Genomic DNA, 16091 nt, shown 5'->3' with positions numbered 1-16091 from the left:
GGGGGAGGCCGCTCCCCGCCTCGGCCCGCGACGTGGAGCCCGCGGGGAGCTGCGGGGCGGCCGCCGCCTTCCCCCCGCTCCCGAGGGCGCCGCGGCCGCCGCTGCGYGAGCGCGGCTGGAGCGGGAGCCGGGCGAGCTGAACGCGACCCCCTTGGGCGCCATTCTGCCCCCAAAACCCGCCACAGGGGATTTCAGTTCCACCGGGGGAAAATTAGAATCGTTAAGCCTGTCACACCCATCTCCTTCATTTCCTTCTTGTATTAGCAWGCCTAGTTCTGGTCCAGTGAAAAAGGCAACACCGATTTCCATGGAAGACCATTTGCAGCTCCATCATCCATGTGCTTCCACCTGGTGATTTTAGATAGATCTTTCTGTTCCCTAGATAGCCAGTATAGCAGTTACCCCATTTGTACTAGAAAAGCAAAGAACTCRGCAGTTACCCCATTTGTGCTAGAAAAGCAAAGGACTCTGTCTTTCAAGACACTGGAAGAGTCACACAAATCTGTGGAGAWGGTCTTAAAACTTTGGAATCCACTCGAGCATTGGCTTGGAGCTTTAAAGTTGCACTATCAAGTTAAGTAAATAGAATGGCAGTACCATCAAGACTGCCGGTACCATCCCCAATACAAAGAATCGAAATCTGAATTAATGATCCAATTTTTTGGCCCTGAGCCTGTGCCCCACATGATTATCAAAAGTGGGAGAAGGGAAAAAGAATCCCACTGCAGCTGCTTAGGGGCAACCTGTTGACAACATCTGAATCTGCCCAAGTTGTATCTTCCAAACGCACTCATAAACATTGTTTTGGAAAAGAGCTCATAACCRCACTTTTAGCCATGGAGCTTGTTTTGAAAAACCTTGCCATTTAGTTAATGAAAACTGGGCAAGTTTTGAAAAAGTAGCTCACAGAGTGGAACTCTTGAATTCTAGTGCACCGCAAAAAATGTTTCCACGATGTTCAACAACATGCGGTGTTTGCTCTCTCCTGGTGCATCATCTGATCCCCCTGACCTACCCCAGTAAAATTGCAGTGTTTACAGCCAGGGTAAATACAGTTAAGAATGAGCTTACGCTGAGCTTGGGCCGAACAAAGCAGCAGGGAGACTTTTATCTGTTTAAAGGCCTCTCTGTACATAATCTGATAGCCTGTAATGAAAGAACTATTCTTTTCTGGATAGATGTTATTTTTTGAAAAAGTATCATTTTTTGAAAAAGTGTTTTGAAGTGGAAAACTTAAAACTAGTGTGAAGAGTGATACTATTATTACTATATTACTCAGTGTGAATTCATTTAAACAGTCCCTAAAATGCTGTTTTCCACTTCTTGTAATATATCACTCTCATTTTTACTTTCGGATTATTACCTAGTGCCTTTGCATAGACACCATTTTTCTCTCGTGCAGTGTTGCAGTGTTACAGTGAGAGGTTGGGCACACCAGTGGTGTGAGCTGTGTTTGCACCACTGAACTTCAGCTTTGATGTTTCTGCAACTTCTTTCWGCTCAGAGGAGCTTTCTGTGACTTTTTTTTTTTTTCCTGATAATTGTGTTAGCTGGCCATAGGTGACAGATTATGCAGGTCACAAAGGCACAAATACAGTGAAGATTGTTGAATCTAAACCAGAAGTTAAAGTCATGAGCAATAGTTTTACAAAGGACTCATGAATAAATGCCAAGATGATAAAAAATCACCGGTGGCCTGCTACATAAAAAAAAAAAAAAAAAAAGTATGAATTAACTCATTTTCTCACTTGCCTAAAGCTGTATATTGCTTCAGAAATTGCACTGTCCCTAAACTTGGGGTTTGAAACTTGAGAAGGGATTTATTTCAGAATGATGGGGGTATTTGAGAGCAGTTCCTGTGACTGTATTATACACAGGAGAACAARGATAGGTCAGGTGCCTGTCTGCCCTCACCCTGCGTGCAGGCGTTGGTCTCTGCCTGGTCCTCTGGATGCTCTTTGTCCCTGCTGTGTGGCAGGATTTGGCCTCCCCAGCATCTTTGGGTTCCTGAACGCTCCTCTGCCTTAGGCACGGTCATGAAGGAGCCTAGCAGGCCGCTCAGTGGCAGCTTGTGCAGAGGACGTTYGCAGTTCAAGGCAGTGGTGGCCTGCAGAAGTGGGTCCACCCTCGAGAGAGGGTGGAATGGGATGGGGCTTTGGGCCTTTCTAAAGAATCGCTTTTCCCTTAAATAAACAATTTCTGCATTCGCCAAGAAGGCCAACGGGATCCTGGGGTGCATTAAGAAAAGCGTCTCCAGCAGGTCGAGGGAAGTGATCATCCCCCTCTACTCAGCCCTGGTGAGGCCACATCTGGAGTACTGCRTCCAGTTCTGGGCTCCMCAGTACAAGAGGGATGTGGAGCTGCTGGAGAGAGTCCAGCGCAGGGCTACCARGATGATCAGRGGCCTGGAACATCTGCCMTATGARCAAAGGCTGAGAGAGCTGGGYCTGYTCAGCCTGGAGAAGAGGAGGCTGAGGGGGGACCTGATCAGCGTGTATAAATACCTCAAGGGAGGCAGTGARGAGGAGGGGGGCGGCCTCTTTTCAGTGGTGGRCAGKGATAGGACTAGAGGAAATGGCTTCAAACTGAAGCATCGGAAGTTCCACAGGAACTTAAGGGAGCATTTCTTCACTGTGAGGGTGACAAAGCACTGGAACAGGCTGCCCAGAGAGGTTGTGGAGTCTCCTTCTTTGGAGATCTTTAAAACCCGCTTGGATGCAGCCCTGTGCCACGTGCTCTAGGTGACCCTGCGTGAGCAGGGGGGTTGGACTCGATGACCTCCGAGGTCCCTTCCAAACTTCTATGATTCTATGATTCTATGATTCTATGATTTACATTTTAAGAAAGTTAGCACCATGTTTGTAACAACTGAAGATATGTAAGCAGCTGCAATATTGTTCACATCATGCAGATTTCAGTATAACCTAACTTTCAGGATAAGGGGCATCCACTTAAGTCATAGTTTTATAAAGTCAGGTTTTAAGGTAGCGTATAAATGGAAGCTCACAAGTGATAAAAGAAAAGGGGCAGAGAAACTGGTAACTGTAAATGAGAAGAAGTTAGTGGGCTTTCAGAAAGTCAGAAATCTGAGCTCCTCAGTGTGTTAGGACTGCAGATAACAGAAGCAACTGTAATATAAGTTTGTTTTGTGGTAGATAGGTACAGACGAGTACCACCACATAATGAAAAGTTGAGTATCAAGATGTTCTTTTATTCTTTTTTTTTTTTTTTTTGCTTTTAAGCTAAGAGATAATGGCACTGGTTCCTGAGAGCCGTCCTGTTTAGTGATTTAGACTATTAAAAACTCGTGGGTTTTGCAAGAGAAAGAATGCATGGCCACACTTACGTAGGGGAGTAGTGTCTTCTCCCCACATGGTCCCGTGGTTCACCCATTAATCCTTCCTCTCTGAACCTTCCAGGAGAGATACATTTTCTGCTGTCTTTGCCCTTGTAGCAGCAGTTCCATAATGTCACCACCCTCCCTGAGCACGGAGGGCTCTCTGCTTAACAACCTCCTTCAGACAACTCCCCTCCTTACTTTGCCTGTGGGACTGATTTTTTCATGTCTTAGCTACTTCTTGCCCAAGCTTCCATTGACATATAGAAGTGACCGAGCTGAAAGAACAGGAGCGCATAGGATTGAAAATTCAGCCTTCCCTCCTCTGCTCCCATACCATCATTCTCACAGTGGCTGAGCAGGGATCTTATCTCCTGCAACGCAGCCTGGTGGAGGAGGAGGAGGCAAAACACTGAGCCTGTGAGTTTCTGAACAGACTCCTATGAAACTGAAACTGAGGGTTTTTTTTTTTTTTGCTCTAGACCAAAGAAGAGCAGACATTACTGCCTTCTTGCTGGATATAGCTATAGTGGATGGTTTGCCTCTCCTAGGTGCCTTACAAGCAACAGAAGGTTGGAACCCAGATAACTGAAATATAGGGGGGAAAAAAAGGAAAAAAAAAACCCCAGTTTTTAAATTACTTATGCTGGAGCTAGTACTAGATTAACTCTCCAAGTGTACCACTTGGCAGAGAACTGAAAAGAGATGTCCGCAGTTTGCATATGAATTAGGACCTTGTTTAACTTCCAGTAAAAAAAAAAAAATGAGGTGTTTTTAGAAAAGGTGATGGACTGCATTCAATTTACGATGCAGAAAAACAAACTGTTACCTTATAGAAATAATACCCGAGTGCTGTTGTGACTTGTTCTCCACTTCTCTTCATGCCTTGGGTATTTTTATTGGGAGGGAATGCTGACTTCAGTGCTGTTGTTGTCAGTGTTTCTTGGATTCGCTTTTGACATTTCCTGTGTTTGTATTTGCCACAGCCCCGACGGCACCAATGGGCCTCAGTGCTCCAGACCACCTTCCCCCAGGGCCTCCTGCGACCCCTGCCCAGAGCCCAGGAGCCGCTGTCAGCTCCGCGTGGGGCTGTGGGCGCCCCTCTCCGCGCCGCTGGGGGAGCCCTGGCCTCCAGCTCAGCCCGAGCAGTGCCTGTGCTTGTCCATGGACATGGCTGACACGGAGCCCGGCCTCCAGGCTCCCTTCCCACCGTGACCTCGCGCTTGCCCAGCGGACTCCTGGCGACCTTGGCTACAACTTCTGTGTTTGCCTTGGGCGTTACCTGTGCGGCGGCTGGCAAGGCCCAGCCCTGCCTGATGTGTTACCCTGCTCGCTTCCTGGCGCGTGTCCCCTGGGGAGCGTCTGGCCCTGCCACATCCTGACAGTACTGTGGTGCCTGACAAGTTCACTGGCTAATTGGAGTACGTGGTGCTTAGGAAGAAACAACAAGGCAGGAGGGAGAGCAATTCTAGCCCAACACTCACTGAGTTTGTGGAAGGGAGAGGCAATGGAAGGAGGGGATCTGCAGATCTTACTGATCTGCCTAAGCCTGACTGGCACAGACATTATAATTTCTTTGGGCATCTCTGCCCGGATGGCTGCAGCAGGACCGTGAACACATGCCAGCTCCAGGTTGGCGTTTTGTAGCAGTGTTAGCTTGATGCTGTGTCTGCCTTTCCATGGTCTGCTTGCTTGAGCGTAGGGCTGCAGCGGCTGTGGCACATCACACACCTCGGCACTGACTCACATCCAGCGGCGCTGGGGTGGAAGCCAAGCAAATGTGTATGTATGTGTCCCGATGCAGGTGGACAAAACTTTTTGTTGTCTCCCCCAGCCAGTCTAGCCCGCTTGCATCTTGCTCATCTGAAGAGCGATCTCTGTGAAAGCCTGGAGGTCAAAATCCTTTTGTCGTACGGAGAGGTGCCGCAGTGCTTCACCTTCGTGCTCCAAATGACAAAGCAAAGGGCAGTAAATGATGTGACAGCTGAAAGTACGAACAAGAAGAAGCATTTAAAAATGTGCTACGATGAGAAGGATGAATGAAGGAATCTATTGTAATCAACACKGAGAGATACACGTGGAAGAAGTGGCTTTTGTTTCCCCTAGTTCATATACCCTCTTTGTCCCTTTCATTCTGTTCCTATTTTCCCAGTGAAATCATGTGAAGAGGAAGAAGCCTTGCACAAGATAATCCTATCAGGTTGCTGATATTATCTGGAGGTAATAATGCTGGGGGTTGCAACAGCTGTCTGGCATTTTATATGCTAAATCTGCACCTACATAACAAAACCACTTATATTGTCAGATAAAGAATTAGCCAAAGAAGAAAACAATTCCTTCTTTTCAAAACAAAATATTCCACTATTRTTGAAATAAAAGAGGTGATGAGAACTCTACTTCATTTGCTTACTTTCTGYAGCCAAAAATTCAATGTTATGAAGATATTTAAATATCAAAAAAAGTAAGAAGATGCAGAGCAGCTTGCCATGAGCACTCTTTAGGCTTCTCCTTCCCTTCACTGGGGTGACTGTGGTTCATACTGTATTATTTGGCATCTCAAATCACAAAAAGTTTCTCCACTTCCTCAGTCTTAACCTCCCCTGCCACTGTTGTTCGTTTCCTGCTGAAGAACAACATTTTGAATAGAAGAACAAATCCTGTCCTGGCGAGTGCTGCCAATCCACTGCTCAACAGCGCAGGTTTCTCCTGCCAATGAAATGGAGCCAAACACTCAATTCCCAGTACTTCCCTGGAAGATCCATGCCCTGCAGACGCCTCTCTAAGGGATGCCTGGAGTGCGCTGCAGTCTGCAGCCACCCCACACTGGCTGCCTGAGGAGTGCATGTGACTCTTACACCTCTGAACTCAGCCTCCTATTAGCACATGCTATCCTGACATATAATCTTTTTCATAAATTTGTGGAAGTCCTTTGCAAAGCTAATTAGGCTTCTTTGCTCTCTTTGTTTCACTGGAGAGCTGTTCCAGCATATTAAGTCTGTAATTAGAAACCTTTTTTCCAGCTCCCCATTTTTATCTGCTTTTGCAAAAAGTCTCCTTTAAACAAGTCCTTTCCCTACCTCCTTTGGTGTACCTGCACACATATTCTAAAGGGTCAGAAGCCTTTAGCAATGAAAAGCTTTTTGTTTCACTTATGTATAGCCTTATAGAATTAATTCTATACAGAATTTCACTCTGTGCCACATGCTCTAGGTGTCCCTGCTTGAGCACGGGCGATTGGACTACATGATCTCTAGAGGTCCCTTCCAACCTTAACAATTCTGTGATTCTGTGATGAACAGATGCAGATTGTTTTGTATATGAGCTATGTAAATAGCATAACAGAATGTAAACAAAAAGCTGGATATTTTTGCTAATGCTTACCTGGTCAGGGCAGGTAAGATTAATTTAGATTATGCCTTTCCATATCTTGTCAAGCTTAAGACTTTGTTAGTTCAGCATTAGGTAAGCATGCATGGTATGAAGGATAAGTAATATCCAATGGGTGAGATTATTAGAAATCAGAGTCCTTAGCAATTTATTGCTTGTGAGTTGCTGCAGCACACATCACAGGCGTCTGTTTTGTGCAGGCCACAAACTTTCTATGAGCATGGGACAAAGAGCAAGTGAAAGGCATTTTGCTTCCTAATTCTGCTTTACTTAGGCACATGTTTGCATGCAAGATGTGGCAGTTGTAAGAGCAGTCTGAGTTCAGGTGTTCAGTATTCTCATCCCCTTCGTTACACAGCCTCACAGGCCTTCTAGGAAATGCCCTGTCTTCCTGATGGTGTTAGAAAGGCTTAAATAATATTATGATTAATAATATACTAAGCAGACATAGCAAAAGTCCAGGCTTTCTCCTACAGTATACCTCAAATCATGTTTATTTCAGAGAAGGTTTACATCTAACAGTGCAGAGGTACACTTTGAGTTTAAAGTACCATCTCAATGTATTTTAAAATTATTTTAGGAAAAAAAGACAAGAAAAGATAGTTACCTTAATATATATAATATTGTTATTYATTATTACCTTTTAAAGGAAGAACTGTATACTTCATAGACTTCTACATCTCCTGGATCTAGACTATTCAGGTTTTTCACATTTATTTTTACAATCTTACACRCAGAATATCCAAGTCCTACGGTGCTCCCATTAAATCCAGATGCAGGGAATTGGCCCTGCTTTTGCAATTGTTTCTGTTATAAACCTCTATTTAAAAGTTCAGAATCTGGTTATAAAAAATGCTTCCAGAGTATAATTTGGCTTCTAAAATCCCAATCAAGGGACATTTATTATTAGTTTGTTTTAAATGTGGCTTTTTGAACTTGAAGATACGCCCAAAAAGTTTTATCGATGCTTTCAGAGGTTTTAAAATACTGTTGAGTAGCAAGGAGAAGCCATCACACTCAAGTTGAATGTTGAATCAAGTTGAATCATCTGCATCTTAAAAAAGCCATAAAAGACTGACCTGGTAACTTTTTTTTCTAAATGATACATATATAATTACTTTATAACAAGCTTGCACTAAGGGTAAATTGTGGCCTTGCAATGCTTACTTAAACAAATGAAAATAAAGATAAGACAATCCAACTTCCTTAAACATACCAACTGTGTTGTARCTATAAATTGCTCTTCCAGCTAYGGAGGGGGATATTGTCTTTTGTCTKTTAGTGCTCATTGTGGATAAACTGAGCCAATCCCAACAGGCTTCTCTTGTGTCAGCTTGCTTGAAGATTTCATGGAAGAACAATTTTCCTGGCACTCAGGGAGCGAATGAATTCTCTACCCAAGATCCTTTATGTATTGTAGAGTTTAATCAGCCCAGGGACATTGCACTGGCTCTTTGTCAAGAACCCAGAAGTAGCTGTACAGGCAATGAAGGTAGATCTGTTTAGTCAGAGTCACTCTTCTTTATGGCAGTAAGTCTTCTTTATGGCAATAAAGCGAGTCAGTGAGATGGTGAAGCTCACTTGGCATGCTGAACTGCTTCCTCCTGGCATACACTAGGTTGCACCTGGAGGAAAGGAGTTTTCTGGTATTGCAACTTTTCATCACCCATAGCAACTGACAAAATAGTAGAAAAATGTGTGTAAGCTACTGTTCTGAGGCTTGACAAGATTTTTCTGGCCCTTAAATTTGCATCTAGAAAAWAATGTATTCCGATCACAACTAGTAGGTGAAACAGTTGTGAGTGGAATGTATGTAGACAGCAATTCTACATAGCAAATTAGGCAAATGCAGTTAATCAKCCCAAAATGCATTGCTATTAAAGGGAAAGACTAGAGAGATGCATAATCTAAGTTAAGATTCCAAATGTCACAGCAAATGCAACATTCCTTCATTCATAATTCTGAAAGTATGAACTTCATAGGAATAGCAGGAGAAAAAGCATCACTGCCTTTTCTTCCTACTTTGCAGAAGAAAACTGCTGTGGTCCTAAAGGGTTTTGAATATCAGAGGAGTACATGGTTGCATTGGAAAACTGAACTACTGACTATGGAATATCTCCCTTTATATAAAGTTGATGCATGCAGTTTTTAAATTTCTTAGGCCTCAAGTTCCCCTCAAAACTGTGGCAATTAAGAGTGAATTTGCCAAGTCCAAATTAAGCCATTTATAGCCCTTATGTCTACACGTAAATGAGTTAATCAACCAGACTCCTTTGCAGCCAGTATAAAGAAGCTGTTGCTTCTAGACTACTCACGTGATAAATCTGACTTGTTCTAGGAGTCTCCCTTAAAGGGAAATGAATCAAGTCTTCAAGGTGTCTATATGTCTCCACCATCTATGAAGAGCCTAGAKGGCTCTTAGTCATGAAGAGCTGTGAATGTTAAATAGTAGCATCTACAGTTAAATGAGAACAACTTAGGCGTATGTGTCCTTTATTAGCCTGAGAAATGTCTAAATCAAGCACGATCTATAGATGGCTGGTCCCTTCCCATGCTTGGCAATCCTGGTGTTTTTACTGTAGAGAATGCTGAACTAGTTGTCTGGGCCTAGTGGCTCTAGGACCTTTGAGTCTACCTAGGTTCCCTGAGAYATCTGCATGGGATTAGTTACCTCTGACACATGGGAGATTCCAAGACATCTGGAGTGACACCTGGAGCTAGTGAGTTATGTCGTGGTACCACAGGTATCTAAGTTCTGGAAACTGAATGTAGTGCAGAATCTTACAGCTGATCACGTGGATTTGCATCTGGCCAACATTTGTTGTCCTATTTGTCTTTGTGTTGAATGTTTCTACTAGATGCTACATCTATGGCAGGCAAGAACTAACATACTCTGTGSTTTCACTGTAAACCTGATGACTCTATGGGGCCTGAAGGAAGATTACTTGATAAGTTATGTCTATAAAGTATAGAAATCCCTGTTATAGTGCCAGGGTATAAAGGCCCTAGGTATAATGAATCTCTGACACTAAAGCGGCTTTTGTTGTTATAAGATTTTCATAAGAACTTGTTCCTTTCTGATTCATATAATGTTTAAGGTAATAGTGATCAAAAACATATGGGTTTTGACCTTTTATCAAATATTCTTGCTCAGGGTAAGGGGTGAGGGCAGCTGGCATTACTGYTGTCCAAGTGGTGTGACTGAGAGAAGCAGCAAAACAAAACACACTGTCTTTAGAGGATTTGGGATAATCTGATAAATCCTGATTATTCTGAATGAGGTGTTTTGTAGATAGGCAGAAGGGCATTTTCTCTATAAGATACTGAGTTCTTGCTCCTGTCTCTAGTAAGAAATGATGATAGTGCAAATGGTAAAACATCATAAAATGCTGCTTTCCATAAATTGCTTTGTGTGTTTGTGCAATGTACCAATTGGATWAATAAAATTACTGTTCTTACACACAAACAAAACACAAAACACACATCAAAAATTCTTTTTTTTTAATGTTTCAATTAAACGCTTATACTGCAATCCTTACTGACATCTTACAACTTTCAAAATCATAAACTTTAAGAAGACTCCAATTGTGAAGTCTTGAAAATGTTCCAGTGGAGGCTTTGGGAGCTAGAACGCAGTTTAAGCCGACTAGCTGAATCTATATTTACTGTTCATAATTAGATTTCAGGTAGTAGTCTAGGTACCTCCTCCTAGATAGATCGAAATCTGAATGTAAGTCTAGATATATTTATGAAGCACAGGATGAAAACTAATAATGTAGTTATTAGGAAAGAAATGAAATAATTTTTAAAAGTTTTTTTTTTCATCCATAAAACTGGATTCTGTACTACTATTCATCCATGAATCTCAAAACTCTAAAAATTTCTGGCATTTCCATTTTACAGATGTCCAATATCCAAAGTGTATTCCAGGCCAGTGGCTATGCAAAGAAATGAATATGGTCTTTTGGATGCTATCTTAGTTCAGCATCTCTTAGACTATCCTTAGACTATCCTGCAGTCTGCTTCATACAGTAAGCAGTCTAATACAATACTGTATTAGTAATGTAAATGTACATTACTAATGAAAAGTAGATAGATACAGTAAAAAGGTAGTATATTACAGGGGCATTGAAACCTTGGACATTTTTAGGGTAAGCAGTAAAACGTAGTGAAATGTGGAAGTTTATAGGCCGTGTTCAGATAAAAATGCAAAATGAAAGAGTCAGTAAGAAATATAGTGAACAACCCAAACACAAAATATACATCATATATGACTTGTATTATGATTTTAACTCCAGCAATTAAGAAGAAGAGAACAGAAGAGCCAGAAGAGAGCTATAGACAGCAGGACATTGAATGTCTGCTTGATTTTGTGTTGTAGTGTGAGCATTCAGAACAGCCCTGAAATGCATAAAAGAAATATTGTTTCATTGGAAAATGCTGACTCGTTGAAACTGTTTGCAGGAATGTAGACATGCCTGATAGATGGAAATCTCCCTCCCTGGCTCCTTAGCAGAGCCTCCTCTCCAAGCTTCAGGATCATCAGGAGACCACCTGGAGGGATATTTCTGAGCCAAGAACATGGAAGTCTTGAGAGACTGATCTCCCCAAACTTCTTGGCTTCTTGCAGTTCACTTGATAACGTGCCAGGCCCTTCGGTTCTGGGTCTTCTCAGAGCAATTAGGACTCCCAGGTTCTCCAGGTCCATGGCAACCAACTTGGAATATAAGCCCGCTTTACAGTAAGTTGGGACAGAAAAAATAAATAGATAAATATGTGTATGTATATATATACATATGTCAAGTATCAATCTTTTGCTTAACAAATATGATTCAGCTGTTATAAAATCAGTGTTTGCAGGTTATGTCAGCTTTAGTTTAAACTTCTCTGTTGGGTCCCTGTTAGTAGATTCTCTATCTTGAATTAAAACCAAAACTTGCAGTTTAGGAAAATGAAGTTAATGTTGTCAAGTAAATTATAAAAATTAATTAAAAATACATACTTTGTGACACCAAACACAAGAATATTTTCTTGATTAGGAAAACTAGCATAAAAAAGAATCCTTAATTAAGATTAAGCACCGTAAAATCCATTTATATTAAACAGTACCCATTGCAGAATCTGACAAACCCGACTTCAGAACAACAAACCTGTCTGATGTCACTGATTGCTATTATGTATTGCTCAGAATGCAAGAAGTTTGATTTTTTCTTTTTTCTTTTTCTTTAACTCCTGCAGATCTTTGAACATTTGCTGGTGAAATCTTGTCCTCATTAAAGTCAGCAAAAATTTAATTACGATTTTAGTCGTAATAGCTGGGATCCCTACATTTTCAGTAGRGCTTTGTGGCTGTTATGACAGAGTAGCTTCCATGTTCTGTTTTGTGTAATGTTTTCCTCTCAGTAAAGGAACATGGTTCAGATCTAATTGGCAAGATTAAGCTTGTCAACAGAACCATGCTTRTGATGTATGTGTTCAACCATCTTTTCCCTATAGGTTTTTTTCTCCTCTCTTGCTTACTGTTAGTGTTCTCATGTATGTAATGCACTCAGTGATTAAACTCAGCATTTAATACAGATCTGTGCAACACGATTGATCAGATGGATCCAGTCCAGCCAGCTTCTTTTAACTCATGTTTTTTTCCTATTAAGGTTAATACACATGTTTCTAGGAACTGTGTGCTGTCTGAGAGAAAATTAGGGAATGGGGAAGCGTAGGAGAGGAAGCTCCTTTCAAACACAGACAGAGGAAAAAGAAAAATGTCAAAGGTACAGTTGAGGTTTTTTAACATGAAGGCTTTCGGTCAAGGCAATGGCAACATAGGAAAGATGAATAGTCCATAAATTTAATGAAAATCAAACATAGCCTGAGTATCATGAATCACAGAGTTCAAGGATGTCACTGTGTATTTACTAAATCTTGTTTAAATCTGTGGAAGAACTGAATCAGCTTTTGACACGTGTCATGTAGCTACTCTGTGAGGGTTTCCTGTTGGATGATGTGATGCTGGAATTTTGAGTTCTTTCTTCCATGGTTTATACTTCTGCTAGCAGAAGCACTTTGGCCATGCTGTAAAATCTGTACATTTTTTTTTTCAGATGCAGACTGACCTTCCCTGCAAGATCTACACTGCAAACAGACATTCATGTACAGTCGTAGGTTGTGCTCTCGTGCAGTGATGATGAGAGAGGGGCTAGGTACAGGCAGAAGGGGACCTACATACACATCCTTGGCACCTTAGTGTTGCATCAAGTTCTTGCTGTGGTTTGAGTAAACTGGRTCTGGGAATGGCTAGCCATGCAGCACACTACTAAACTCACAGATTTTGCAGACTTGCTAAATGCAGCCTAAGAGTTCTGAGCATACTTTTCAGTGGACTGTCACAGATACAAGCGTTTGGAAGTCAGTGGGTAGCAAGTGTTGGGACTGGCATTGGTATCTTTAATCTCAGAACTTCTTTTCATCTAACCATGCAGATGAAGACTTGGGGTCTAGTTGCAATGGGATGCTGGCTGTGGCAAAAATCTGCATTATATTCAAAACAAACCACTCCCTTTTCATTTAAACAATTGAGCAGCCACTCTGTATGTCTCACTCTGTATGTCCCACTCTGTATGCCCTACTTAGATCAAGGTTGCTCTCTATAATTACATAGAATTGAATGGAAGATATAAAGAAAGGGAAAACGATTACCCCACAAAAAGGAATAGAGGAATGTAACAGAATAGTAAGTGGAATTGCTCAAAATCCACTTTTGGTAAAATAATTTCTTCACCCAAGTATCAGGAGATAATAAACTAGAAATTAATCATGTACAAAGCAAACAACCGTCTTACAGATTTATGATGTCATTCCTTGATGAGCTAGAGAGTTAGATTATCTAGACTGGATATACAGGGATGTGGGATTACACACTACTTTCTTCCAAGATATATGAACTCCATGTGTTATAACTTTCTTAAGAATTGCATTGCGGTTAGACCACATTGTGTTTCTTCATTCTGCTTGTGAGGAAAGGCTAATCGCACAGCGAAAAAGCAGTTATTTAGGATACAGTCTGGATTTTATTAGGCAAGCATTGCTACTATTTCCTGACATTGTTACTTTTGCAATATAGCTTTTGCACCGATTTCTAAGCAGCAGTGTGACACAACATCCTGAAATGCCCCCAGAATAATTCCATAGACCACATTTACAGACACCTTTAATGTAGTGATTATGTAGGAAAACATATCCAAATAAGGAGCTGGTCCTGTATGCAGTGAATTTAGTAACATAATTTTCCAGGAACTTCCATAATTAAGATTCACACTCAGGAATTTGCCCTTTTTTCTTCCTGGATACAGTGCAATTATAGAAATATATTTCATATGAAGGGAATTAACTGGAAAATTTAGGTGTTACAAAAAATGGATGGAAAGAGGTATGTCAAAGTTATGTTTGAAATAAACATAATCTGTGCACAGAAAGAAGTACTGCCAGCTCAGCTACAGAGATGATCAATTCTTTAAAAAAATAGTTCCAAAAGCTTAAAACCTTCATGAAGTTAAAAGTTGGAGAAAGTAGCTTAGGACTGACATTCTACTCTTAGTCTGTGTCATTACTTCTGAACCCTTGGGAAAAGCCTATATTAACATTGGTGAACTTTGAAYCAGGGACTTTTTCCCTGTTAAACCCATATTGAACAATCTTGTGTCAAAACTGCATACTATGATTTGCCGTAAATAGAAGACTTTGGAGAAATCAATAAAATAAAATAAAAAACCAGAATAGCTGATAYAGGTAAAATTAAAGAACAGACTATGTCCCCTTCCCTTCTCTTCCATTCCCTTGACCTCTGCTTCTGTCTTCCTCTTCGCTTCCTACTCCTTCCCCCTTCCTCTGCTGCAGTGTGTATATTTAGATAGACCCTTGAAAATCTACCCTCTTCTTCCTTTGTAGATACTGAGGGGTGAGGTTCACATCATTTACTTTACTTTTAAATGTTTGTGTCAGGATCAGATCTTAAGCCATATCAACTCCAGATACGTTTTTTTGGAACAATAAAGGAAAATGGGAATTATTTGCATTAATCTATTTGTCTGAGAATATGAGAAGTGGGCATCCTGGGAGATTTTGTGTGGTTTTAATGAGAAGCAGGTTTTAGTGCCATCACTTCCCAGTGCCTTGGGCTTGAGGCAGCACTGGCTGACTTGAGGGATCTGGTCTCAGCATAGYGTCCAAATTTTTATTGGCCTGGTGACCATTGGGCTAGGTGACTATTTTGAAAGGTGGGTCTGCCAATTAAAGCAAATTGGTTACAGCCACATTCTGCTGCAAAGAGTGTATTCTCCCTCCCCAGCGAGGTATATTTATTTCACACACAGCCCATCTACGTGAGCAGCTGGAGGCAGTTATGCATCTGTTTCACCCGTGCTGTTGGAAAGCAAARCATAAGTATCTTGGATTTAAAAGGCAACACACATGATAGCTCTGGCATTATGCTAACACAATTACAGTTTGCAAATTTACACAACCATGTTAAAGACGGGGCAATCTGGGCAAATGACCCTTATTTGTCCACAGTTATGGCCTTTGTGACTCAAATTACCTTTATGTAGTTGGGACTCCTCAAACATAACTGCTTGGTCAGAATGGAGCATTTGTATTATTTTTGATCTCTTTTCTGAGATGGTGAGGGTAACAAAGCACTGGAACAGGCTGCCCAGAGAGGTTGTGGAGTCTCCTTCTTTGGAGATCTTTAAAACCCGCTTGGATGCAGCCCTGTGCCCCGTGCTCTAGGTGACCCTGCATGAGCAGGGGGGTTGGACTCGATGACCTCTGAGGTCCCTTCCAACCTTCGGCATTCTATGATTCTATGATTCTATGATAGGCATAAAATGTGGCTCTAGGAAAATGTTGTATGCGGCCACTTGCTTTTTCCACTTTTTCTTGCCCTTCTTTCAAAGTCCCGACCTTAATTTCCTTTGGTGCATTTCCATCAAAGAAGAGTGCACATTACAGAGATGGTCTATAGCTTTTTGACCCAACTAGAAGGAAAGGGGCCAGGGACCTCATGCAATGCAGCATTCTCAGATATTTTGGCATGCTGATTGAACAAATATTATTACTTAATTAAGTGAAGTTCATATTCTGTAGAAGATTTTAGGGTGTTTTATGGAAATGCATACAAACTTAGAAATCTTTATGCTCAAAATTGTTGACACTTTTTTTACAGTATGTTAAAATGATCTTATAACTTGCCCTGAAGATTATTAGTACAGGAAAGTACATAACTATGTAGTAATTTGTAAGCAAAATTTAAACTGCATTTTAAATTTTTTATAAACTCCTGAAAATAGACTCTATAATAGAAAGAATGGCACAA

Source organism: Nothoprocta perdicaria, unplaced genomic scaffold, assembly GCF_003342845.1.
Source record: "Nothoprocta perdicaria isolate Ctin4 unplaced genomic scaffold, notPer1 scaffold_159, whole genome shotgun sequence".
NCBI lineage: Eukaryota > Metazoa > Chordata > Aves > Tinamiformes > Tinamidae > Nothoprocta > Nothoprocta perdicaria.
The sequence above is the reverse complement of the archived record's forward strand: the minus strand, read 5'-3'. Positions refer to the sequence as shown.